Raw genomic sequence first — 27,773 nt, 5'->3', positions numbered from 1 at the left:
CAGTAAACACTTGTGAATGCATAATGGATACTTCAAATTTTTGGAGTAAATAACAGAGATACCACCATAGAGAATTATAACCTTACCGTCCTAAAGGTGTGAATGAGGAGGTATATAATGCAGCATACTCAGACCAGCACCATCACTGATGTCCATTGCAAGCATTGACAGCAGCACTGATTTGCTGTTTACAAAAAAACATAATTAGTGCTGTACAAATGACAGCATCCAAGCTGCGCTGAAATTTGTCAACAGATTTATTCTCTACACTCAAAATTTTCCATCAATAGGACGTTCAAGCAAATCAATAACTCATATGTTCCCACAAGTAGTGCAAAGAAAATTGAATGGGTACCAGGCATAAGAATTGCATGTCTGAACTCCTCCAATCAGGTTTCTGCCCCTGCCACAGTGCTGAAATGGCCCTTATCAAAGTCACAAATGATATCCTATGTGACTGTAACCGTGGTAAACTATCCCACCTCATCCTTCTCGACCTGTCTGCAGCTTTTGACACAGTTGACCACATCATCCTCCTCCAACACCTCTCCTCCGTCGTCTAGCTGGGTGGGTCTGCCCTCGCCTGGTTCCATTCTTATCAGTCCAGTCGTAGCGAGAGAAACACCTGCAATGTCTTCTCTTCCCGTTACCACACTGTTACATCTGGAGTCTCCCAAGGATCCATCCTTGGCCCCCTCCTATTTCTCATCTACATGCTGCCCCTCGGTGACATCATCCGAAAACACAATGTCAGGTTCCAGTTCTACCTCACCATCACCTTTCTTGACCCCTCCACTACCTCTGATTTGTCACTCTGTTTGTCTGACATCCAGATGAGCAAAAATTTCCTACAACTAAATATTGGAAAGACCGAAGCCATTATCTTTGGTCTCTGCCACAAGCTCCGTTCCCTAGCCACCGACTCCATCCCACTCCCTGGCTACTGGCTGAGGCTGAACCAGACCATTCGCAACCTTGTCATCCTATTTGACCCCGAGGTGAGCTTCCAACAACATATCTGCTCCATCATCAAGACTGCCTACTTCCACCTCTATAACATCGCCTGTCTTCACTCCTGCCTCAGCTCATCTGCTGCTGAAACCCTCATCCATGCCTTTGTTACCTTTAGACTTGGCTATTCCAATGCTCCCCTGGCCGGCCTCCCATCTTGCACTCTCCGTAAACTTGAGCTCATCCAAAACTCTGCTGCCCGTATCCTAACTTGCACCAAGTCCTATTCACCCATCACCTCTGTGCTCGCTGACTTACATTGGCTCCTGGTCGAGCAGTGCCTCGATTTTAAAATTCTCATCCTTGTTTTCAAATCCCTCCATGGCCCTGCTCCCTCCGTATCTCTGTAACTATCCTCCAGCCCTACAACCCTCAGATCTCTGCACTCCTCCAATTCAGGCCTATTGCGCATTCCCGATTTTAATCGCTCCACAATTGGCAGCCGTGACTTCAGCTGCCTAGGCCCTAAGCTCCGGAATTCCCTCACTAAACCTCGCTGCCTCGCTCTTCTCTTTTAAGACGCTCCTTAAAACCTAACTCTTTGACCACCTCTCCGAATACCTCCTTATGTGGCTCAGTGTCAAATTTTGTTTGATAATGCTCCTGTGAAGCGCCTTGGGACATTTTATTATATTAAAGGCGCTATATAGAGTCATAGAGTTATACAGCACGGATAGAGGCCCTTCGGCCCATCGTGTCCGCGCCGGCCATCAGCCCTGTCTACTCTAATCCCATATTCCAGCATTTGGTCCGTAGCCTTGTATGCTATGGCATTTCAAGTGCTCATCCAAATGCTTCTTGAATGTTGTGAGGGTTCCTGCCTCCACAACACTTTCAGGCAGTGAGTTCCAGACTCCAACCACCCTCTGGGTGAAAAAGTTCTTTCTCAAATCCCCTCTAAACCTCCCGCCTTTTACCTTGAATCTATGTCCCCTTGTTATAGTACCCTCAACGAAGGGAAAAAGCTCCTTAGTATCCATCCTATCTGTGCCCCTCATAATTTTGTACACCTCAATCATGTCCCCCCTCAGCCTCCTCTGCTCCAAGGAAAACAATGCAAGTTGTTGTTGTTGCTGCTGCTGCTGCTGCATTCTTCATTTATATGTCAGGCTATAACAGCAGCCATGTTTAGCAGTCAAAGCACGACTTTCTGGTTTTCTTTTAGATGGATGGTATCTTTCCCTAATGATCATTCTTCATGCTTGGGTGCTGGTGGGCTATTGAATCATGGAGGTATGATTGCCAAGCCTGATCTTGTGTTCTCCTAATAACATTCACATTTGGTAGCATGGATCACAAGTTGCCATACGACAGTTGGAATGGAAACCCAATGGATTTTTCCTCTCATTATACTTGGGACACTTAAGGTCAATTGTAGTTGTCCATCATGACTGCTACCCACGTTGTATCAATTAATTTAGCATAGGCTGGAGGTATGATTTAGGACCTTTCCGATCTGTATTGCTTAGCACAACACCAGAGGGTGCATTTACTTATGAAATCATTGCAAAGTTATTCTTTCAAGCTGTACTTTCATTGAACAATTATCAGAGAGATACTCCAAATCAATTAACTGAAGGAACTAACTGTAAATATTATGCTTTTTCATGTTTTATCCATCAAGTATTGCAGCTAAAGTCAGCATATTAATGTGGGAAATTATTAGAGATATGTCTCTTTAAAACGTTTCCAGTTAGAAAGTGATTTTTGTAAACCTTGGTGACCATAATGACCTTAGTCCAGTACCATAATACTAAGGCTACTGTATACATTTTTCCTTAATGTAAAAATCATATATCACTTACAAATCCTAAAACATTTCTATGGTTATATCACAGTAATAGTTTTTTGAAGTAAAATATTTCCATAAGTTGCAGCACCTTCACTTTTGGCAAAAGCTTTATGACAGTTTATACCTGAACATTTATCTTGCAAAGAGCAGGATGTTCAAATGGGCTATAACAGCAGCCATATTTAGCAGACAAAAAGTGAGGCAAGAGTAATTTCACTTTTTGATGCTTTCGGCCCATAACTTATTGGTTTAATTGCTTATTATGTACTTCTGTGGTGATGTTTTTAAGTAATAGCAATCAATAGGAATTAGCAGTAATCAGAGCCAAAGTGAATTACAGTAACAATTTTCCACTAACTGTAATAGTATACAAGCATTTGTAACACAAAAAGGAAGAAATTAAAATAGTATTTTCAAAAATAAAAGAACACACTAGAGACTTTATGCTCCTAAACATTGTGATGTTATTTCTAATATTCAATTCAAGTGATTTGATTTCAAAGCTTTTTGATCGGGCAAATCTGAGTGTCAATGCAGAGTCTGCAAAAGACACAGAGTGGTTGAGCCATTAAAAAGAAGTGCCTATTACACTTCTTCTCAGTGGGCAATCAAGTGGAAAAGGGCATCATTTACTAAAGTCAGAGGTGAATAAAGACTGACAATTTCATTTACTGGAACTGTCACAAGAATATATCCATGCTTCACATTGCCAGAAAATTGCCTTCAGGTTTGAGAAGGTGATTGTTCAAGCTAGAAAAAAAACCATAGAACCAGTCAACAAAATATTCATTACTGCTCCCAACTGATTTTCCCCTGGATGACAGGGGTCATTTTAGACTCTGAGTTTAAAGATAGCACATATAGATTCAGTATTTCAAGCAAGCAGACAGTTGAGATAAAGAGTAATTGTAGCATTTAAAATCTCACTTTGATAAGAATGGGAACCTGAGGTAATCAAATACACAATTTTTCTCTTAAATTGTAAAATTAATACTCAACCCTAAAAGTCATATATAACACAAATTATCCTGTCAAAAGCACGAGATGAAAAATAGTCAGCGATTATAGCTTTCTAAATAGCTTTATGTGTCATTTTAGTTTTCTGGGATCCTACAATGAATAATGAATGGCCAGTCAGGGAAAATTCTAACAAAGTATATAGTCCTGACTTGGTTTTGAGGCTAAACATCACATTTATGAATGTCATACCATTTCAAAGCGACAAAGATTTATACACCTTATTAATTCATCAGAACTGGGTGTTTTATTTTCTATAAAATTATTGTAGCTTCTGAAAATTATGTCTTTTTAAAATTTCACATGTACAATTATTTATCTGTATATTTTGCACTGACAAAAACAAATCTAACTGTTGAGTCACATTTATGGTTTCTCATTGTGTATGGCCTTCTCATTCACACTAAGTGCAACCTGACATGGCACAGGACATTTTTTAATCTAAGAGATAGAAAGTATACTGTACAAAATAAATGTGAGAAGATAAAATATAGATTGTATGGGTCCATCACATGGCTTGTGCGATCTAGGCCAACAACACCAGAATGTGAAATTCAGAGGTAGTATAAATGTGAATATATACTATTTATTTTATTTTAATTATCTGCCATTCTTGAGCTCAAAGAACCCAAAATTACCATTGTAGTCAGGGGAAAGTAGCAATAAATGACGCATTTACTTCTTGTATGTTTTATCCAGCTTAAGTTATCACCTGTGTTAAATAGTACAAAGAGAAATTTGGTACAATGCAGTGAGCATTTATGAGATAAAAACAGAAAATGCTGGACAAGCTCAGCAAGTGAGGCAGCATCTGTGGAGAAAGAAACAGAGTTAAAAGGCATGACGGTGGATAGGCAATGGCTAACATTTAAGGAACGAATGCATGAATTGCAACAATTATACATTCCTTTCTGGCGCAAAAACACAAAAGGAAATGGGGCCCGACCATGGCTAAGAAAAGAAATTAAGGATAGTATTAGATCCAAAGAGGAGTCATATAAAGTTGCCAGAAAAAGTAGCAAGCCTGAGGATTGGGAGCAGTTTAGAATTCAGCAAAAAAGGACCAAGAGATTAATTAAAAGGGGTAAAAATGAGCATGAGAGTAAACGTGCAAGGAACATAAAAATGGACTGTAAAAGCTTCTACAAGTATGTAAAAAGAAAAAGATTAGTGAAGACAAATGTAGGTCCCTTACAGTCAGAAATGAAAGAATTTATAACGGGGATCAAGGAAATGGCAGAGCAATTAAACAAATACTTTGGTTCTGTCTTCATGGAAGAGGACACAAATAACTTCTCAGAAATGCTAGAGAACCAAGGGACTAGTGAGAAGGAGGAATTAAAGGAAATTAGTATTTGTAAAAAAAGTGCTGGAGAAATTAATGGGACCGAAAGCCGATAAATCCCCAGGTCCTGATAATCTGCACCCCAGAGTACTAAAAGAGGTAGCCATGGAAATAGTGGATGCATCAGTTGTCATCTTCCAAAATTCTATAGATTATGGAACAGTTCCTGCAGATTGGAGGGTGGCAAATGTAACCCCACTATTTAAAAAAGGAGGGAGAAAACAGGGAACTACAGACCGCTTAGCCTAACATCAGTAGTAGGGAAAATGATAGACTCAATTATAAAGGATGTGATAACAGGACACTTAGAAAATATCAAGGGAATTAAACAAAGTCAACATGGATTTATGAAAGGGAAATCATGTTTGACAAACCTACTGGAGTTTTGTGAGGATGTAACTGGTAGAATAGATAAGGGGGAACCGGTGGATGTGGTTTATTTGGATTTTCAGAAGGCCTTTGATAAAGTCCCACATAAGAGGTTAGTGTGCAAAATTAAAGCACATGGGATTGGGGGTAATATACTGGCATGGATTGAAAATTGGTTAACAGACAGGAAACAGAGAGTAGGAATAAATGGATCTATTTCAGGGTGGCAGGTAGTGACTAGTGGGGTACCGCAGGGATCAGTGCTTGGGCCCCAGCTATTCACAATATATATCAATGATTTGGATGAGGGAACTAAATGTAATATTTCCAAGTTTGCTGACAACACAAAATTAGGTGGGATCATGAGTTGTGAGGAGGATGCAAAGAGGCTTCAAGGTGATTTAGACAAGTTGAATGAGTGAACAAATACATGGCAGATGCAGTATAATGTGGATAAATGTGACGTTATCCACTTCGGAAGGAAAAACAGAAAGGCAGAGTATTATTTAAATGGTAATAGATTGGGAAATGTTGATGTACAAAGAGACCTGGGTGTCTTTGTACACTAGTCACTGAAAGCAAATATGCAGGTGCAGCAAGCAGTTAGGAAGGCAAATGGTATGTTGGCCTTCATTGCAAGAGGATTTGAGTACAGGAGCAAGGATGTCTTACTGCAGTTATACAGGGCCTTGGTGAGACCACACCTGGAATATTGTGTGCAGATTTGGTCTCCTTACCTAAGAAAGGATATACTTGCCGTAGAGGGAGTGCAGCAAAGGTTCACCAGACTGATTCCTGGGATGGCAGGACTGTTGTATGAGGAGAGATTGGGTCGACTCGGCCTGTATTCACTTGAGTTTAGAAGAATGAGAGGGGATCTCATTGAAACATATAAAATTCTGACAGGGCGAGATGCAGGGAGGATGTTTCCCCTGGCTGGGGGATCCAGAACGAGGAGTCACAGTCTCAAGATACGGGGTAGGACATTTAGGACTGCGATGAGGTGAAATTTCCTCTCTCAGAGCGTGGTGAACCTGTGGAATTCTCTACCACAGAAAGCTGTGGAGGCCAAGTCACTGAATATATTTAAGAAGGAGCTAGATAGATTTCTAGACACAAAAAGCATCAAGGGGTATGGGGAGAGAGCGGGAATATGGTATTGAGATAGAGGATCAGCCACAATCATTTTGAATGGCGGAGCAGGCTCGAAGGGCCGAATGGCCTACTTCTGCTCCTATTTTCTATGTTTCTATGTTAATGTTTCAAGTTATTGAAATCAATGTTGAGTCGGAAGGATGTAATGTGCCTAAACGAAAGATGAACACCTCCGCTCTGTCGACAAGCATGACCCTGACCTGCCGGTCACTTGCCATTTTAATTCCCCATCCCACCCTCACTCTGACCTCTCTGTCCTCGACCTCTTACACTGTTCCAATGAAGCTCAAGGAACAGCACCTCATCTTTCGTTTAAGCACTTTACAACCATCTGGACTCAACATTGATTAATTGTTTCAATAACTTTAGACCATAACCACTACTCCCATTTATATATATTTATTTATTGGACTGCAGCTGCTGGTGCCACTTACAGCTACTCTAGACCGATCTTTTGTTTCTTAACTTGTCCCATTACCACCCTCCTTGCCTTACACCATCATCCCTTTTGTCATTTAATCACTCTTGCCCTCTACCCTATCACAGACCTTCCCTTTTGTTCTTTCCTCCCCTGCCCACCCTCCCCCACTTTCTCTGGCTCTATATTTGCTTAAAAACTTTAACTCTTAAACATCTTCCAGTTCTGATGAAAGGTCTTCAACCTGAAACATTAACTCTGTTTCTTTCTCCACAGATGCTGCCTGACTTGCTGAGCTTTTCCAGCATTTTCTGTTTTTATTTCAGATTTCCAGCAACTGCAGTATTTTGCTTTTGATTAACCATTTATATCAGAATGCCCCGATGGTAATTTCTACCTTTAGATTTTGAATCCACAACATTCATGGTTATTTTAGGTAATTAGATAGATGAATACCGGGTATCCAGTGCAACAAGTGAACTGTAACTTGAATGTATGCATACAAGTGACAGAGTTGCTAATTACTTTTGCTTACCTCCTAGTAACACTGGATGCACATTTTATAGAGACATAGAACATTATAGCACAGAAGAATGCCATTCAACCCATCGTACCTGTGCCAGCTCTTTGCTAGAGTAATCCAAAACTAATCCCGTGGCTCTGTGCTCTCACTATAGCCTTGCAGCTTTCTCTGCTTGAAATATTTATCCAATTTCTCCTTAAAAGATGCAGTGGTCCCTGCCTCAACTATTCTCTGTGACAAAGCATTCCATTTTTCAACAACCCTCGCTATAAAGACATTTCTTAAAACTTCAATCCTCACCCCTTAGTGACAGTTTTAACCCATTCAAACTCTCTCACTGACTCCACAACCAAAGGAAATTGTCTTTCCCTAGTCATAAGAACATAAGAAATAGGAGCAGGAGTGGGCCATGCAGCCCGTCGAGCCAGCTCTGCCATTCAATAAGATCATGGCTGATCTTCAACCTCAACTCTACTTTCCTGCCCAATCCCCAATTCCTTGATTCCCCTAGAATCCAAAAATCTATCGATCTCAGCCTTGAACATATTCGATGACTTAGCATCCACAGCCCTCTGGGGTAGAGAATTCCAAAGATTCCCAACCCTCAGTGAAGAAATTCCTCCTCATCTCAGTCTTAAATGGCCGACCCCTTATCCTGAGACTATGCCCCCTTGTTCTAGATTCGCTAGCCAAATGAAACAACCTCTCAGCATCTACCCTGTCAAGCCCCCTCAGAACCTTGTATGTATCAATGAGATCACCTCTCATTCTTCTAAACTTGAGAGAGGAGCCCTTATCTTGCATAACAACCATTTAAGTGGAACCTTATTGAATGCCTTTTGGAATTTCAAATATACTACATCCACTGGTTCCTTCATCTACCCTGCTAGTTACATCCTCAAAAAAAACTCTAATAAATTTGTCAAACACGATTTCCCTTTCATAAAATTATGTTGACTCTGTCTGATCATATTGTGATTTTCTAAGTGCCCTGTTACCACTTCCTTAACAATGGATTCCAACATTTTCCCAATGACTGATGTCAGGCTAACTGGTCTGTAGTTTCCTGTTTTCTCTCTCCCTCCTTTCTTGAATAGCGGGGTTACATTTGCCACCTTCCAATCCGCTGGGACCGTTCTAGAATCAAAGGAATTTTGGAAGATCACAACCAATGCATCCACTATCTCTGCAGCCACCTTTTTTAGAACCCACGGATGTAGGCAATCAGGTTCAGGGGACTTATCGGCTTTTAGTCCCATTAGTTTCTCCAGTACTTTTTCTTTACTGATAATAATTACTTTAAGTTTCTCACTCTCATTAGCCTCTTGGTTCCCCACTATTTCTGGTATGCTTTTTGTGTCTTCTACTGTGAAGACAGATACAAAACATTTGTTTAACATCTCTGCCATTTCCTTATTCCCCATTATAATTTCTCCTGTCTCAGCCTCTAAGGGACCAATGTTTACTTTTGCTGCTCTCTTCCTTTTTACATACTTGTGGAAGCTCTTACAATCTGTTTTTTTATTTCTTGCTAGTTTACTTTCATATTCTATTTTCTCCCTTTTTATTAATTTTTTGGTCATCCTTTGCTGGTTTCTAAAACTCTCCCAATCCTCAAGCTTACTACTATTCTTCACAACATCATAAGCCTCTTCTTTTAATCTAATACTATTCTTAACTTTTTTAGTTAGCCATGGGTGGATCACTTTTCCCATGGAGTTTTTATTTTGCAATGGAATGTATATTCGTTGAGAATATTGAAATATTTCTTTAAGTGTTTACCATTGCTTATCTACCATCATACCTTTGAATCTAATTTCCCAACTATCGTAACCAACTCATCCCTCATACCTATGTAATTGGCTTTATTTAAGTTAAGTCTCTAGTTTCTGACTTAATTATGTCAGACTTAAGTATGTCACTCTCAAATTCAATGTGAAATTCTATCATATTATGATCACTCTTCCCCAGAGGATCCATTACTGAGAGATTACTAATTAACCCTGTCTCATTACACAATACAAGATCTAAAATAGCCTGTTCCCTGGAAATGGGGCGTGCACAGCGCACGTCATCAGCAGCCTGCATTACTTAACGGTGCAGGCACATTTCCAATGGCAGATACACAGCCAAGTAGGAGAAGGGAGAATGGCATAGCAAGTAGCTGCACCAGCAAGAGAACAGGCTTCAAGATTCTCGGACGATGCTCTGGAGGCCCTGGTGGAAGGCATGGACCAAAGGAGGGCAGGCATGTACCCACAGGGTGGCCGGAGGCCCTCTAGACTACAGCTGCGTAGGCATTGGCAGGCTGTGGCGCAGGAGGTGAATGCCAGGAGCATTGCACCACGCACGTGGGTGCAGTGCTGGAAAAAATTTAATGATTTGACACGAGTGGTCAAGGTGAGTGAATGCAAGTGTCAAGTGGCACATCCCACCAACTCCATGCATGACACCTCCTGTCACCCACCCACCAACAAACATTGCCCATCCATACGCAATGCTGCATCTCACCCGCACATAGTGCCACACTTGCAGGCCACACAACCACTCAAGTCACACAAAGTGGCAGCTATTCGACCATGACAGGCACATCACCCAGACACCTTGCAGGACACTCACTGACACACTGTCCTCTGCCTTGCAGGAGAAGGTGCGCATATAACACCCGCCAGCAGGAGGGACCTGAGGCTGGACGGGCACGTCTACACATCCTCACCCCCCAGAGGAGACTGTGCTGTGGATCATTGGGCGGGCCATCGCTGCAGCTCTCACAACGTGCCGCGCTGGAGGTCCCGGTCAAGGGGGTCTCTGCATATCTAATGTTCCTTCCCCTTTTCCACATCTCCCTCCTCCCATAATCTTTTCTGACTCATGTGCTGCAGATGCTGTCAGCACACACCTCTTACTTGCTCCTCTCCCCACTCCACAACTCAACTTGTTTCCCTTTGTCATTGCAGATACCCAAGAACACGTGACAGCACCGGAGGAGGAGGAGGAGGAGGACACTGAAGTCACACTGTCACTTGATCTAACACTTGCTTCCACCAGCTCAGAGACTGACACTGCGCGTCCTTTAGAGGTTAAGTCAGAGGAGGGATCTGCACGTGGTGAGACACCGGGCACAAGTGCGCAGGAGCCGGGGCGGAGGGAACGGGTACCACCGGTGCCAGCTCGCCAGATGGCAAGGTCGCTCACTAGTTCTGCTGCAGTGGAGTCAGATGAGGACTTCGATGGGCCAGGCTACAGAAGATGGCTGATGGGCAAATGCTTGGGGCACTGGAAAGCCTGCCAGAAAGTCTGCGCACCATGAGAAGGGGCATGAAGGAGTCCAGCTCCAACTTGGCGCAGGGCTTTGCGCAGATCTTGGAGCCCATCCTTTCCAACATGGAACGGGTGGTCACCTCCATCAGCGCACCTGTGGAACCCACCATGATGCAGCGTCTGATGACTGATGTCACAACATCCATTGCAGCACAAACGTCTGCCATCCAAGGTCTGACTGCTACATTTGAAGCTCAGACTGCTGCCTTGGAAGCTCAGACTGCTGCTATCATGGCTCTGGGGACCACTGTGGAACGGGGCTTCCAGGACATCACAGCACTCCAGCAATCTGTTCTTCAGCCAATCACCAGGATTGCTGAGACGCCGCCCCGGGAGATTGGCAGTGGCGCCATGGCAGTTGGACCTGCTGTCCTCTCTCAGGACGACAGCATTCCTGCTCCCACCCCTGCCACTCCATCAGCGCCCCTGTTGTTGCCTCTTGGCCGGCCAGGCCAGACTGCACTGCTGCAGCCCATGCTGAGATGGTACTGTCTGAAGCCGGGCCCTCCAGGTCCAGAGCTGCTCGAGGTCATCCTCCAAGGCCATCTGCACGTTCCTCCATTGGAAGCTAGCAGACTTCCACTACCTATGCTCCAGCGAATGGGGAAGCACCTCGTGGAGCACTAGGATAGGTAAAGGCACATGAACAACAGGCACTAAGTGAATGCACAAGGGTGAATAGTTCTGTTATGTTTGCATAATTTCATTTATTAATCCATAAATGAGAGTTTGATTTTGCATTTAGTGGTGGTTTTTATTCATGCAATGAGCTGAGAGGTAGGGAGGGGCGATGGAGAGATTTGGAGATGAGGAAAAGGATTTTAAATTGATGCACTGGTAATAAAGGAGCCACTGAAGGTTAGTGAACACAGGAGTAAAAGGAGAATAGGACTTAGTGTGGAATAGGAGAAAGGCAGCAGAGTTTTGGATGATTTGCAATTTATGTAGGGCAGAAATCAAGAGGATGGCAAGCAGAGCATTGGAATAATTGAGTTGGGAGGTGAAGGCATGGATAAGTGTTCCAGTGGCAGTGGTTAAAAAAATATGGATATGGAAATAGGCAGTCTTGGTGTAAGTAAGGATGAGGGGGTTGAAGATCAGCTTAGAGTCAAAGAGGACACTGAGGTTGCACACTATCGGGCCTAGTCTGATGGAGGTATCAGAGAGAGGGAGGGGGTCAGGTGCTATGGTGAAGAGTTTTAGGTGGGCATTGAACAGGATGCCTGTCTTTGAATTTGCTGATGTTAGGTTAAAGGAGATTCTTGCTCATCCAGCACTGGGTGTTGTCAGCATACATGCAAAAGTGACCACATGCCTGATTTCCCATGACATTGTTCTTAGATGGTGCTGGGTGGAGAATACAAGCTGGCATAAGAACTATTGGGATGGGAGCTTTGTACAACGATGAATAGATGGAGGTGGATGGTGGTAAAAGCTAGTAAGTCGAGAATGGATTGGGGTGCCAGAATATGTTGAATGTGAGCAAGTGAGTGGAATGGGAATATAGGGTTGAATGAAGCTGCAGAGGTAGGGAAGGGCGACACCATGGAGAGATTTGGAGATGAGGAATAAGATTTTAAATTGACGCAAAAGGTAGAATGGGAGCCACTGAAGGTTAGTGAACACAGGAGTGAAAGGAGAATAGGACTTAGTGTGGAATAGGATATAGGCAGCAGAGTTGAGGATGGGTTGGGAAAATGAGATATTTCAAAAGTGGATTGGGGGACTGTGATATTATAAGTGTGCGGGTTTGCAACTGGTAGGTGGTGAGGTGATAATAAGCTTTGGAAATAAATTAATTAAACTTCATCTTCGCTTGCAAAAAATGTCATATGGTAAGATCATAACAATGATGTTGGATATGAAGCCGACTTCTAGTGCTGGTGAAATAAAGGTATTTAATGTTGAAGAAATGATATGAGCTGGAAGCAAGAGAGGGTAGGGCACGGAGAGAGAAGGGGAGGGGGTTGTAGAGGGTAGTGAGGCAGCTTGTGGATCCCGAGAATAAGAAAGAACTAGCAGATGGCCAAAATGCTTCCTTGTGTTCGAAGAGGATGATGGGATTGGATAGGAGTTGGTGGGCAGGGCCAGGCTGTGCATTATTGTTAAAAATGTGTAAAATGAACGCAAAGGAATCTGGAAACCACATCTGCAGTAGAATAAATGAGGATCAATTCTAAATCGAACACACTTCATCCCTGTTACATTTCAGGATTTTTAACCTGTATTATTCTTCATGGAAAGCATTTTTGGATTGAGCTATGTTTAAATGTTAGATTTTAAATTTTTTTTTAAAAAGCCACATTGGCTTTGCTTTGGCAGGTATTGAAGATATGTCTTCAAACCAGAATGATCAGTTTGTGAAATGTCACAGCTTAAAGTCTACTTCATACTGATACAGCAAGGGTCAATTGTCTCATCCCAGGTCCATTAGGCAGGATGGCTCTGATTGATTTTGAAAGTAGCAGGGGGCATTTACCTGAAACCCACACCTCAAGTGAGAGGTAGCTGTATCTATTGACAGGCTTATTGGCGAACCACTAATGGGGAGGAATTCAGCATCACAGCCCTCCCCCAGGCTGGGGACATACTTGAGAGAAAAGGGACTGCGAGACAGTCATCGGTCCAGAGCTGGGAGCTAAATGCAGGTCCAAGTTCTGTAATTAGGAGTTGCCTAGAAAGAAAGGCATAACAACAACAATTTGCATTTATGTAGCGCCTTTAACATAGAAAAGAAAAGTCCCAAGGTGCTTTATAGGGGCAGAAGGATAAAATGAAATGTCAAAAACAGCAAGTCAGCCTATGAAAGGGTAAGGGCACATAGTTTATTATTTCCCCCATTTTTCAAGGAAAGAAGTGCGATCGAGTTAAATAAGTGAAATTTGCTTCGACTCTTACTCTGTACATTCACTTCTGTCTGTGAAATAAAGCAGCTTAATGATTCGTATCTGGCCTCATCTCACCAAGTGTTTCTCAGTCCACTGATTGGAGGAGCACGCGAGAGCATGTGCGAAACACAAGGGGCCAGAATTTTCTGGGAAATCCTCCTGCTCCGCCGCTGTAACCATTGGAAGTGTGGTGGAAACACTGTCTGTGCATGGATATCTAGCTCAGACCAAAAAGGGGGTCCTATTGTTACACCCCTGGGTTACACTATTATATAATTAGAAATTGGACAGTAGGTCCACACTTCTGAATGTAAGATACTCAGAGCACTTCTGGGAGTGAACAATACCACTGTACCCAAGAGAATATCTAAGGCAGACATAAACTTGTAACAGTAACCTTCTCCACATAGCTTAATGATTCAGCCCCTCCCTGTTGAATGAATGCTGGAGAGATGTGGTCAGACTGGAATGATCAAGCACACCTATTGATCCTGCCCCCAAATCCAACCATTTTGGGAAGTGATTTGGGATGGCACAAGGGCTGTGACCGGCGTTTGTCCCCTCAAATCCACTCTCCTGTCTGCTAGGCCTGTCCCCAGGGATGCAAGATCCTCCTCCAATGCATAAATTGGCACAAATCTCTTGTTGGGGACAAGAAAAAAGGAGAAATTTGCATGGCTATGGGGCAAGAGCAGGGGAGTAGGACCAATTGGATAGCTCTTTCAAAGAGCTGGCACCGGCACGATGGGCTGAATGGCCTCCTTCTGTACTGTATGTTTCTGTGATTTCAAGACGGTGCACCCCTCCACAATGCTGAATCCCTCCTCCCAACAAAAACATAGATTAGGCTCCCATAGGACATGTGTCAGTGGGCTAGAAATATCAATTGTAAACAATTTTACAACACCAAGTTATAGTCCAGCAATTTTATTTTAAATTCACAAGCTTTCGGAGGCTTCCTCCTTCGTCAGGTGAACGAAGGAGGAAGCCTCCGAAAGCTTGTGAATTTAAAATAAAATTGCTGGACTATAACTTGGTGTTGTAAAATTGTTTACAATTGTCAACCCCAGTCCATCACCGGCATCTCCACATCTAGAAATATCAAGCAGTGTGGACCTCCTGAAGAACTGTACAAACAGCACCCTTCTCATAAATCACATAACACACCTCTGCAGAGGGAGGACAGATTAATGCTGATGAGAAAACACACCACCATTGAACACCAGCTGTACAGAAAAAGCAAAACAACCCAAAAACACCATAGAAGGAGTAGGAGGATAACTCCTGTGTATCCTTGTCCGACTGTGTTGCTCCCACCATATATCCACCTAAACCTGAAGTCAAATTAGTCTACAAATATATGTATAACTAGGCAGTCAATATACCACCCTACAAATGCTGCGTTGAAAATATACACCAGCACAGTATGAAATTTAGTGTATGATTTGTTTCTTTTGTTAAAACATTTTTTGAAAGTATTTAAGTGTGACAGATACGTGCTAGACAAGTCTGCCATAGGAAGTGTAAAATGGTGTCTGGAAATGTCTCTCTCTTAATTAAAAAGTTGCACTGGAAAATAGTTTTCTTGTCAAAAATTATTTTGAAATGTTCTGAAATTCATGCTACATCTCGTTTTGAAATAATTTGGAAAAACAAAAACTCATCATTACTGTCATAGCCTGAGGAACGACATGCTTTGAGAAGTCGCAGGGATTACTAGAGAGAATTAAACTTTTGCATATTGAGAAACAAACATGCTCAGACGGTAACATACTGAGAATTGGAGACACAAGTGTAGTTGTGAATTCTCTTTAACTGATTGAGTGATAGCTTGTGAAGAATATTAGCTAAAACCCCAGGCTTTTCAGGGTGGCTGAGGTCTCTAAGTAAAACATTAGGTATGTTTGATGAAAGGTCAATGACCTGAAACGTTAACTCTGTTTCTCTCTCCTCAGATGCTGCCTGACCTGCTGAGTGTTTCCAGCATTTTCTGTATTTATTTTATAATAGGTATGTTTAATCATTTTAGAGAAATATGTATTCTTTATGTCTTGATTATGTTATAAACCTTAACCAGATTTTTTTTTTAACCCTATGCAGTGGTCTCCCTACGTAAAAAAGTGGCCAAAAAAATGTTCCTTATGAACAGGAGTAGGTCTTTCAGCCCTTCAAGTCTATTCAGACCTTCAAGTCTATTCAGACATTCGATTAGATCATGGCTGATCTGAATCTCAACTCCATCTACCTGTCTTTGCTCCAATTCCCTTGATGCCCTTACCCAACAAAAATCTATCGATCTCAGACTTGAATATGTCAAGTGAACAAGCATCCACAGCCTTTTGGGAGAGAGAATTCCACTACCCTTTGCATTAAAAATGTGCTACCTAATTAGTTCCTGGGTTAAAGCTGGAAATTTGGTACTATGGCAGTTTTTCAGGATGGGGGAGGTGGCAAGAGAAGTGAGTGGCAGGAGTTGGTGCAGTTCAGGTTGGGTGACAGGCCTGATTCACAGAAAAAGCCATCTGGAAGGCAGATTGAGTTGAATAAGAGGCTTGTTCACAGGCTGGAGGTGGGTGGAGCTGCTGGCAATAGTGCCACTTGAAGCTGGGAGATACAAGTCTAGAGTTGGTTGGCAAGAGGGGAGAAATCAGTTATGTGGGCAGAATGAACCAGAGGTAAGAAGAAGAAATATAGAAAAGCACGACAGAAAACAGTGATTAAAAAATTGTGACGATAAAAGAATGATAGGAAAGTGTTACAGTTAGAAATTGCTACATTTGCAGGAAACGATTGCTCTGCTCAGGACTTTCAATATTAAAGATTGGTGGAGAGAAAGAATGTTCTATAAGGAAAGGGGTGTTGCACTGTTTAGCGGGAGATCAGTCAGTACTTAATTGCTCTTCAAGCCACTGCTCAGAGCTCAGGACAGAACGCTGGAGTTTCTTTCTTTATATCAGTGTAATTACTACACAGGAGACAGAATGATGCCGTTAAATAAATTAAGAATCAAGCTGCAAGATAGATATATGCTGGGTGGAATATGTGAGGCCACGAGAGTTTGATTCCCAATTCTGAACAGTTTTTTTCTTGTTCTGCTGCAGTTGGTTATAAGTGTTAGCCATGTACTTTAATTAAACATTTGGAAATTAAAAATACAATATGAGCAAAAATTATATCTCAATTTCTGTTTGCAGCTATTATATTGCAGACGAATGGCATGAATTTCCTCGGAGCTGCTCACGCTCTGCTGCCGGAACTTTGCCGGAACTATTACGAGCATTACAGTGGCAGAGCAGGAACAGCTCCAAGGAAAAACAGATGCGGGTATATTAGGTTTATAAAAGTCAAAAATCGTAAGACATTAGAAAACTGACATGGCTTTTATATCATCCACAGTCACCCATTCAGAGATTAGAGGAGCTTGTAGCAAAAGCAGAGTTGTTTTAATGGGAGACTTTAATTTTCATATAGATTGGGAAGAGCAGATTAGCTCAAGTCAGAAAGGAGCACTATGTTCTAGAACCAACAAGAGGGTAAACCATACTAGATTTAGTAATGAGCCAGACTTAGTTAATAATCTAACAGTAAAGGAACATTTAGCGAACAGTGATCATAATATGATTGAATTAAATGTTACGTTTGAAAAGGAGAAACGTAAATTAGTTACAAAGATTCTAGATTTTGGTATGGCTAACTTTAATGGGATGAGACAGAGACCGACGACAGCAAACTGGTCAAAACTGTTAATGGGTAAAACAGATGTTCAAAGAAGAATTTAGCTTAATACAGGACCAGTATATAACCCTAAGGTGCAAGAGCTCTACTTACCAAATAAAACAGCCATGGTCGACAAAAGAGGTGAGAGGTAACAAAATTAAAGGAAAGAGTATACAAAAGTGTATGCTCAAATGTATGCAACAAATTGTGTAAATACAGGGAACTGGGAGAGATATAGAGAGCAGCAAAGGAAGACAAACATGATAGTGAGAGTTGCGAAAAGGAATATGAAAAGAAACTTGTGAGGGATATCAAGATTAATACAAAACATTTTTACAATTATATTCGAAGAAAATTGGTTGTCAGGGGTAATGTAGGCGATTTAAAAACAGATGCGGGTAATATTGCAAATGAAAATAAAGAAATAGCAGACTTGTTGAATAATTACTTTGTGCCAGTCTTCACTGTAGAGGAAGAGGATAATATACCCGACATTCCATGGAAACTAATAATGAATCAAGGACTGGAACTCACTAAAGATAAAGTAAGTAAGAAAACAGTATTAGAAAAAATAATGGCACTAAAGACTGACAAATCCCCAGGACCTGATGGTTTCCACCCCAGTGCTTTAAAGGAAGTAGGTGAGGAAATTACAGATGCTTTAGTCATAATCTTCCAAAGCTCCCTCGATTCAGGAATTGGCCCTTTCGATTGGAAAATTGCAAATGGAACTCCATTATTTAAGAAAGGTGAGAGAGAGAAACCAGGAAATTATAAACCTGTTAGTATAGCATCTATTGTGGGAAAGTTATTGGAATCTATAATTAAGGACAAAGTAACTGAGCACTTAGAGAAATTTGAGCTGATCAGAGAGAGCCAACATGGATTTGTAAAGGGTGGGTCATGTCTAACTAACTTAACTGAATTTTTGAGGAAGTTACTAAAGCAGAAGGCAGCGCAATGTCTATGGATGTAGCTTATATGCATTTCCATGGATAAGGTTCCACATAAGAGACTGTTAACTAAAATTAAAGCTCATGGAATTGAAGGCAAATTATTGACCTGGTTAGGAGATTGGTTAGGCGGTAGAAGAAAGCGAGAAGGGATAATGGATATGTACTCGAATTGGAAGGAAGTGACTAGTGGTGTCCCACAAGGATTTGTGCTAGGGCCTCAACTATTCACTGTATATATGTAGGGGTACAGTAGCATAGTGGTTATGTTACTGGACTAATAATCTGGAATCATTAGTTCAAATCCCACCACGGCAGCTGGGGAATTTAAATTCAATTAATAAAATCTGGAATTAAAAAAAAACTAGTATCAGTAATGGTGGCCATGAAACTACCGGAATGTCATAAAAAATGTCCTTTAGGGAAGGGAATTTGCCGTCCTTACCCGATCTGGTCTATATGTGATTTCAGACCCATAGCAATGTGGTTGATTCTTAATCGCCCTCTGAAATGGCAAGCCACTTGTTGTGGGAAATCATCACTCGAAGTCAGACTTAAAGATTCAACATGCAGTTTATTGGACAAAGCTTTGGGAGAAGCGCTTGGCACTCCGCAGTGCTCGAAGTCACCTTCTCAATTTTAAAATGGTCGTTGAGCTTCTTTTATACATTACAAGTACAGACATTCAGCAGTTATTACATTATTAGCCTTGGTTAGTTACACGTTGGCCAATTAGGCCTCGACAGCAACAATTGACCTCCAATCACATTAAAACAACTGTTATCAACTTAAGACAGTCTGGTCTTCGTCTGTTCCGTAGTTTTTATCAGTTCGTTGTGAAATGTCTGTCTAAATCAGTACATTTTAATGTCCTTTCACAGAGTCCATTTTGTTTAGCAATACACTAACTTGTTAATCATCTTAAGCTTTTAATTATGGTTCGTGCAAGGCGCAGCTCAGTGTGGTTTTGGGGTAGTGACCGCAGCCACGCACACACTAGTCGCCTAAGGGCATCTTTGACTTTAACCCAACAGCTTCAATTTTACTTCAACACACTCAATTGTACAATCTCTCGACAAAAAGTCATAATAAGAATAAAACCTGATGGACCACCTGGCATCAGACAACTAGGCACCAGACACGACAAAGGCAAACCAAGTCCAGTGAATCCTGCAAAGTCCTTCTCTCGATATCCCAATCATCACAGAAGCCAGTCTTCAGCCAATTTGATTCATTCCATGTGATATCAAGAAGCAGCTGATTGTACTGGATACAACAAAGGCTATGGGCCCCGACAACATCCTGGTTGTAGTGCTGAAGACTTGTGCTCCAGAACCAGCCGCACCTCTAGCCAAATTGTTCCAGTACAGCGACAACACTGGCATCCACCCAACAATGTGGGAAAATTGCTCAGGTATGTCCTGTCCATAAAAAGCTGGATAAATCCAAACCTGCCAATTATCGCCCTCATCAGTCTACTCTCAATCATCAGCAAAGTGATGGAAGATGTCGTCGACAGTGATATCCAGATGGACCACCTGGCATCGGACCACCAATAACCTGCTCACTGATGCTCAGTTTGACCAGGACCACTCGGCTCGAGAACTCATTACAGCCTTGGTCCAAACATGGACAAAAGAGCTGAATTCCAGAGGTGAGAGTGACTGCCCTTGACATCAAGGAGCCCTAGTAAAATTGAAGTCAATGAGAATCAGGGGCAAAACTCTCCAGTGGCTGGAGCCATACCTAGCACAAAGGAAGATGGTAGTGGTTGTTGGAGGCCAATCATCTCAGCCCCTGGACATTGCTGCAGGGAGTTCCTCAGGGCAGTGTCCTAGGCCCAACCATCTTCAGCTGCTTCATCAATGACCTTCCCTCCATCATAAGGTCAGAAATGGGGATGTTCGCTGATGATTGCACAGTGTTCAGTTCCATTCGCAACACCTCAGATAATGAAGCAGTCCGTGTCCGCATGCAGCAAGACCTGGACAACATCCAGGCTTGGGCTGATAAGTGGCAAGTAACATTTGCGCTAGGCAACAACGATTTGCAACAACTGAGAGTCTAACCACCTTCCCTTGACATTCAACGGCATTACCATCGCCGAATCCACCACCATCAACATCCTGGGGGGTCACCACTGACCAGAAACTTAACTGGACCAGCCACAAATACTGTGGCTACAAAAGCGGGTCAGAGGCTGGGTATTCTGTGGCGAGTGACTCACCTCCTGACTCCCCAAAGCCTTTCCACCATCGACAAAGCACAAGTCAGGAGTGTAATGGAATACTCTCCACTTGCCTGGATGAGTGCAACTCCAACAACACTCAAGAAGCTCGACACCATCCAGGACAAAGCACTCTGCTTGACTGGCACCCCATCCACCACCCTAAACATTCACTCCCTTCACCACCGGCGCACCGTGGCTGCAGTTGTACCATCTTTTTTTTTTATTATTCGTTCACGGGATGTGGGCGTCGCTGGCAAGGCCGGCATTTATTGCCCATCCCTAATTGCCCTCGAGAAGGTGGTGGTGAGCCGCCTTCTTGAACCGCTGCAGTCCGTGTGGTGACGGTTCTCCCACAGTGCTGTTAGGAAGGGAGTTCCAGGATTTTGACCCAGCGACAATGAAGGAACGGCGATATATTTCCAAGTCGGGATGGTGTGTGACTTGGAGGGGAACGTGCAGGTGGTGTTGTTCCCATGCGCCTGCTGCCCTTGTCCTTCTAGGTGGTAGAGGTCGCGGGTTTGGGAGGTGCTGTAGAATAAACCTTGGCGAGTTGCTGCAGTGCATCCTGTGGATGGTACACACTGCAGCCACAGTGCGCCGGTGGTGAAGGGAGTGAATGTTTAGGGTGGTGGATGGGGTGCCAATCAAGCGGGCTGCTTTATCTTGGATGGTGTCGAGCTTCTTGAGTGTTGTTGGAGCTGCACTCATCCAGGCAAGTGGAGAATATTCCATCACACTCCTGACTTGTGCCTTGTAGATGGTGGAAAGGCTTTGGTGAGTCAGGAGGTGAGTCACTCGCCGCAGAATACCCAGCCTCTGACCTGCTCTCGTAGCCACAGTATTTATATGGCTGGTCCAGTTAAGTTTCTGGTCAATGGTGACCCCCAGGATGTTGATGGTGGGGGATTCGGCGATGGTAATGCCGTTGAATGTCAAGGGGAGGTGGTTAGACTCTCTCTTGTTGGAGATGGTCATTGCCTGGCACTTATCTGGCGCGAATGTTACTTGCCACTTATGAGCCCAAGCCTGGATGTTGTCCAGGTCTTGCTGCATGCAGGCTCCGACTGCTTCATTATCTGAGGGGTTGCGAATGGAACTGAACACTGTGCAGTCATCAGCGAACATCCCCATTTCTGACCTTATGATGGAGGGAAGGTCATTGATGAAGCAGCTGAAGATGGTTGGGCCTTGGACACTGCCCTGAGGAACTCCTGCAGCAATGTCCTGGGGCTGAGATGATTGGCCTCCAATAACCACTACCATCTTCCTTTGTGCTAGGTATGACTCCAGCCACTGGAGACTTTTCCCCCTGATTCCCATTGACTTCAATTTTACTCGGGCTCCTTGGTGCCACACTCGGTCAAATGCTGCCTTGATGTCAAGGGCAGTCACTCTCACCTCACCTCTGGAATTCAGCTCTTTTGTCCATGTTTGGACCAAGGCCGTAATGAGGTCTGGAGCCGAGTGGTCCTGGCGGAACCCAAACTGAGCATCGGTGAGCAGGTTATTGGTGAGTAAGTGCCGCTTGATAGCACTGTCGACGACACCTTCCATCACTTTGCTGATGATTGAGAGTAGACTGATGGGGCGGTAATTGGCCGGATTGGATTTGTCCTGCTTTTTGTGGACAGGACATACCTGGGCAATTTTCCACATTGTCGGGTGGATGCCAGTGTTGTAGCTGTACTGGAACAGCTTGGCTAGAGGCGCAGCTAGTTCTGGAGCACAATTCTTCAGCATTACAGCTGGGATGTTGTCGGGGCCCATAGCCTTTGCTGTATCCAGTGCACTCAGCCGTTTCTTGATATCACGTGGAGTGAATCGAATTGGCCGAAGACTGGCTTCCGTGATGGTGGGGATATCGGGTGGAGGCCGAGATGGATTATCCACTCGGCACTTCTGGCTGAAGATGGTTGCAAACGCTTCAGCCTTGTCTTTTGCACTCACGTGCTGGACTCCGCCATCATTGAGAATGGGGATGTTTGCAGAGCCTCCTCCTCCCGTTAGTTGTTTAATTGTCCACCACCATTCACGACTGGATGTGGCAGGACTGCAGAGCTTTGATCTGATCCGTTGGTTGTGGAATCGCTTAGCTCTGTCTATAGCATGTTGCTTCCGCTGTTTAGCATGCATGTAGTCCTGAGTTGTAGCTTCACCAGGTTGGCACCTCATTTTTAGGTACGTCTGGTGCTGCTCCTGGCATGCTCTCCTACACTCCTCATTGAACCAGGGTTGATCCCCTGGCTTGTTGGTAATGGTAGAGTGAGGAATATGCCGGGCCATGAGGTTACAGATTGTGCTGGAATACAATTCTGCTGCTGCTGATGGCCCACAGCGCCTCATGGATGCCCAGTTTTGAGCTGCTAGATCTGTTCTGAATCTATCCCATTTAGCACGGTGGTAGTGCCACACAACACGTTGGATGGTGTCCTCAGTGCGAAGACGGGATTTCATCTCCACGAGGTCTGTGCGGTGGTCACTCCTACCAATACTGTCATGGACAGATGCATTTGCGACAGGTAGATTGGTGAGGACGAGGTCAAGTAAGTTTTTCCCTCGTGTTGGTTCGCTCACCACCTGCCGCAGGCCCAGTCTAGCAGCTATGTCCTTTAGGACTCGGCCAGCTCGGTCAGTAGTGGTGCTACCGAGCCACTCTTGGTGATGGACATTGAAGTCCCCCACCCAGAGTATATTTTGTGCCATTGCTACCCTCAGTGCTTCCTCCAAGTGGTGTTCAACATGGAGGAGGACTGATTCATCAGCTGAGGGAGGACGGTAGGTGGTAATCAGCAGGAGGTTTCCTTGCCCATTTTTGACCGGATGCCATGAGATTTCATGGGGTCCAGAGTCAATGTTGAGGACTCCCAGGGCCACTCCCTCCTGACTGTATATCACTGTACCGCCACCTCTGGTGGGTCTGTCCTGCCGATGGAAGAGTCTGGGACGTTGGCTGAAAGATATGATTCTGTGAGTATGGCTATGTCAGGCTGTTGCTTGACTAGTCTGTGGGACAGCTCTCCCAATTTTGGCACAAGTCCCCAGATGTTAGTAAGGAGGACCTTGCAGGGTCGACTGGGCTTGGTGTTTTGCCGTTGTCGTGTCCGGTGCCTAGTGGTCCGATGCTGGGTGGTCCGTCCGGTTTTATTCTTATGACGACTTTTCGTAGCGAGATTTTTACAACTGAGTGGCTTGCTAGGCCATTTCAGAGGGCAATTAAGAATCAACCACATTGCTGTGGGTCTGGAGTCACATATCGGCCAGACCGGGTAAGGGCGGCAGGCTTCCTTCCCTAAAGGACATTAGTGAACCAGATGGGTTTTTACGACAATCCGGTAGTTTCATGGCCATCATTACTGATACTAGTATTTTAATTCCAGATTTTTATTTAATTAATTGAATTTTTAAAAATTAATTAATTGAATTTAAATTCGCCAGCTGCCGTGGCGGGATTTGAACTCATGACTCTGGATTTTAGTCCAGGCCTCTGGATTACTAGCCCAGTAACATAACCACTATGCTACCGTACAGGATGTACTGCAGCAACTTGCCAAGGCTTCTTCGACAGCACCTTCCAAACCCACGACCTCTACCACCTGGAAGGACAAGGGCAGCAGGCATTTGGGAACACCACCACCTGTAGTTCCCCGCCAAGTCACACACCATCCCGACTTGGAAATATATCGCCATTCCTTCATCATGGCTGGGTCAAAATCCTGGAATTCCTTTCCTAACAGCACTGTGGGAGAACCTTCACCACACGGATTGCAGCGGTTCAAGAAGGCGTCTCGCCACCATCTTCTCAAGGGACGGTCAATAAATGCTGACCTCGCCAGCGATGCCCACATCCCATGAACGCATGAAAAAACCTACCCTTGGCTAGCAAAAATCTATTAATTTCAGATTTAACATTATTAATTGAGCTAACATTTACTGCTGTTTGTTGGAGAAAGTTCCACACTTATAGAATCATAGAAAGGTTACAGCAAGGAGAGAGGCCATTTGGCCCATCGAGTCCACGCGGGGTCCCTGCAAGCGTAATCCAGCTGGTCCCACTCCCCCGCCCTTTCCCCGTAGCCCTGCAAATTTTTTCCTTACATGTACTTATCCAGTTCCCTTTTGAAGCCATGATTGAATCTGCCTCCACCACATCCTCAGGCAGTGCATTCCAGGTCCTAACCAATCACACTCGTAAAAAAGTTTTTCCTCATGTCACGCTTGGTTCTTTTGCCAATCACCTTAAATCTATGTCCTCTGGTCCATGACCCTTCCGCCAATGGGAAAAGTTTCTCTCTATCCACTCTGTCTGGACCCTTCATGATTTTGAATAACTATCAAATCTCTTCGCAACCATCTCTGTTCCAAGGAGAACAACCCAGCTTCTCCAGTCTATCCACGTAACTAAAGTCCCTCATCTCTGGAATCATTCCAGTAAATCTCTTCTGAACCCTTTCTAAGGCCTTCATATCTTTCCTGAAGTGCGGTGCCCAGAACTGGACACAATACTCCAGTTCTGACCAAACCAGTGTTTGATAAAGGTTCATCATGATTTCCATACTTTTGTACTCTATGCCTCTATTTATAAAGCCCGGGATCCTGTATGCTTTTTTAACCACTTTCTCAACCTGTCCTGCCACCTTCAATAATTTGTGCACATAGACATTCAGATCTCTCTGTTCCTATACCCCTTTTAGAGTTTGCCCTCTAGTTTATATTGCCTCTCCTCGTTCTTCCTACCGAAATGTATCACTTCGCATTTTTCTGCATTAAATTTCATCTGCCATGTGTCCACCCATGCCACCAGCCTGTCTATATCCTCTTGAAGTCGATCACTATCCTCCTCACTTTTTACTACCCTTCCAAGTTTTGTGTCATCTGCAAATTATGAAATTGTGTCCTGTACACCCAAGTCCAAGTCATTAATATATATCAAGAAAAGCAGTGGTTCCAGCACTGACCCCTGGGGAACACCACTGTACACCTTCTTCCAGTCCGAAAGACAACCATTCACCCCACTGCTCTCTTTCCTGTCCCTTAGCCAATTCTGTATCCATGTTGCTACTGCCCCCTTTATTCCAAGGGCCGCAATCTTGATGATAAGCCTACCATGCGGCACTTTATCAAACGCCTTTTGAAAGTCCATACACACCACATCAACTGCATTGCCGTCATCTACCCTCTCTGTTATCTCATCAAAAAACTCTATCAGATTAGTTAAACATGATTTGCCTTTTACAAATTCTGGCTTTCCCAGTCAATCCACCCTCATCCAAGTGACTGTTAATTCTGTCCTGGATTATTGTTTCTAAAAGTTTCCCCACCACAGAGGTTAAACTGACTGGCCGATAGTTGCTGGGTTTATCCTTACACCCTTTTTTGAACAAGGGTGTAACATTTGCAATTCTCCATACCTCTGGCACCACCCCCATATCTACGGATGTTTGGAAGATTATGGCCTGTACCACCATAATTTCCACCCTTACTTCCCTCAGCAACCTAGGATGCATCCTATCTGGACCGGGTGACTTATCTACTTTAAGTACTGCTAGCCTTTCAATATCTCTTCTCTGTCAATTTTTAGCCCATCCAGTATCTTAACTATATCTTCCTTTACCGAGACTCTGGCAGCATCTTCTTCCTTGGTAAAGACAGATGCAAAGTACTCATTTAGTACTTTGGCCATGCCCTCTGCCTCCATGAGTTGATCTCCTTTATGGCCCCTAATCGGCCCCACCCCTCGTCTTACTACCCGTTTACATGTCTGCTCGGTGGTCACTCCTACCAATACTGTCATGGACAGATGCATCTGGTAGATTGGTGAGGACTAGATCAAGTAGGTTTTTCCCTTGTGTTGGTTTGTTCACCACCTGTCGCAGGACCAATCTGGCAGCTGTGTCCTTCAGGACTCGGCCAGTAATGGTGCTACCGAGCCACTCTTGGTGATGGACATTGAAGTTCCCCACCCAGAGTACATTCTGTGCCCTTGTTACCCTCAGTGCTTCCATCCATCCAACATGGAGGAGGACTGATTCATCATCTGAGGGAGGGCAGTAGGTGGTAATCAGCAGGAGGTTTCCTTACCCATATTTGACCTGATGCCATGAGATTTCATGGGGTCTGGAGTCAATGTTGAGGACTCTCAGGGCCACTCCCTCCTGACTGTATATCACTGTACTGACACCTCTGGTGGATCTGTCCTGCCAGTAGGAGAGGACATACCCAGGGATGGTGATGGAAGAGTCTGGGACATTGGCTGAAAGGTATGATTCTGTGAGCATGGCTCTGTCAGGCCGTTGCTTGATGGTGATTAAGAATCAATCGCATTGCTGTGGGTCTGGAGTCACATATAGGCCAGACTGGGTAAGGACGGCAGGTTTCCTTCCCTTAAAGGACATTAGTGAACCAGATGGGTTTTTACGACAATCCTGTAGTTTCCATGGCCACCATTACTGAAACTAGTTTTTTTTTTTCCAGATTTTATTTAATTAATTGAATTTAAATTCCCCAGCTGCCATGGCGAGATTTGAACTCATGACTCGGGGTTACTAGTCCAGTATCATAACCACTATGCTACTGTACTCATTTAAGGGACATGGAGCCAAGGTGGGTAAATGGAGTTAGGGTACATATCAGCCATGATCTCATTGAATGGCAGAACTGGCTCAAGGGGCTGAATGGCCTACTCCTGTTCCTATGTTCCCATAGCACCGGAGACCATTCTGATCAATCACTAAAAATATCCTGTGTGACTGTGACTAAGGTGTGCTAACCTTTCTCCACATGTCTGAAGATTTTATGATAGTTGATCAGACTATCTTCCTCCACTGCCTTCCCCGTGATGCACCCTGTGGCATTATCCATTCATGATTCCATTTTTACCTGTCCCAACATAACCAGTGCCCCTCCTATACTTGCTTCTCCGCCTGTACCCTCAAAGATCTAACCTTTTTCCTTATCTACATACAGCCTCGTGGCCACATTATCTGTAAATAAGGGGCTAGCTTCTATTTGTACGCTGATGACACACAGCTTTACCT

Source organism: Heptranchias perlo, chromosome 3 (assembly GCF_035084215.1).
Source record: "Heptranchias perlo isolate sHepPer1 chromosome 3, sHepPer1.hap1, whole genome shotgun sequence".
NCBI classification, from domain to species: domain Eukaryota; kingdom Metazoa; phylum Chordata; class Chondrichthyes; order Hexanchiformes; family Hexanchidae; genus Heptranchias; species Heptranchias perlo.
The sequence above is the reverse complement of the archived record's forward strand: the minus strand, read 5'-3'. Positions refer to the sequence as shown.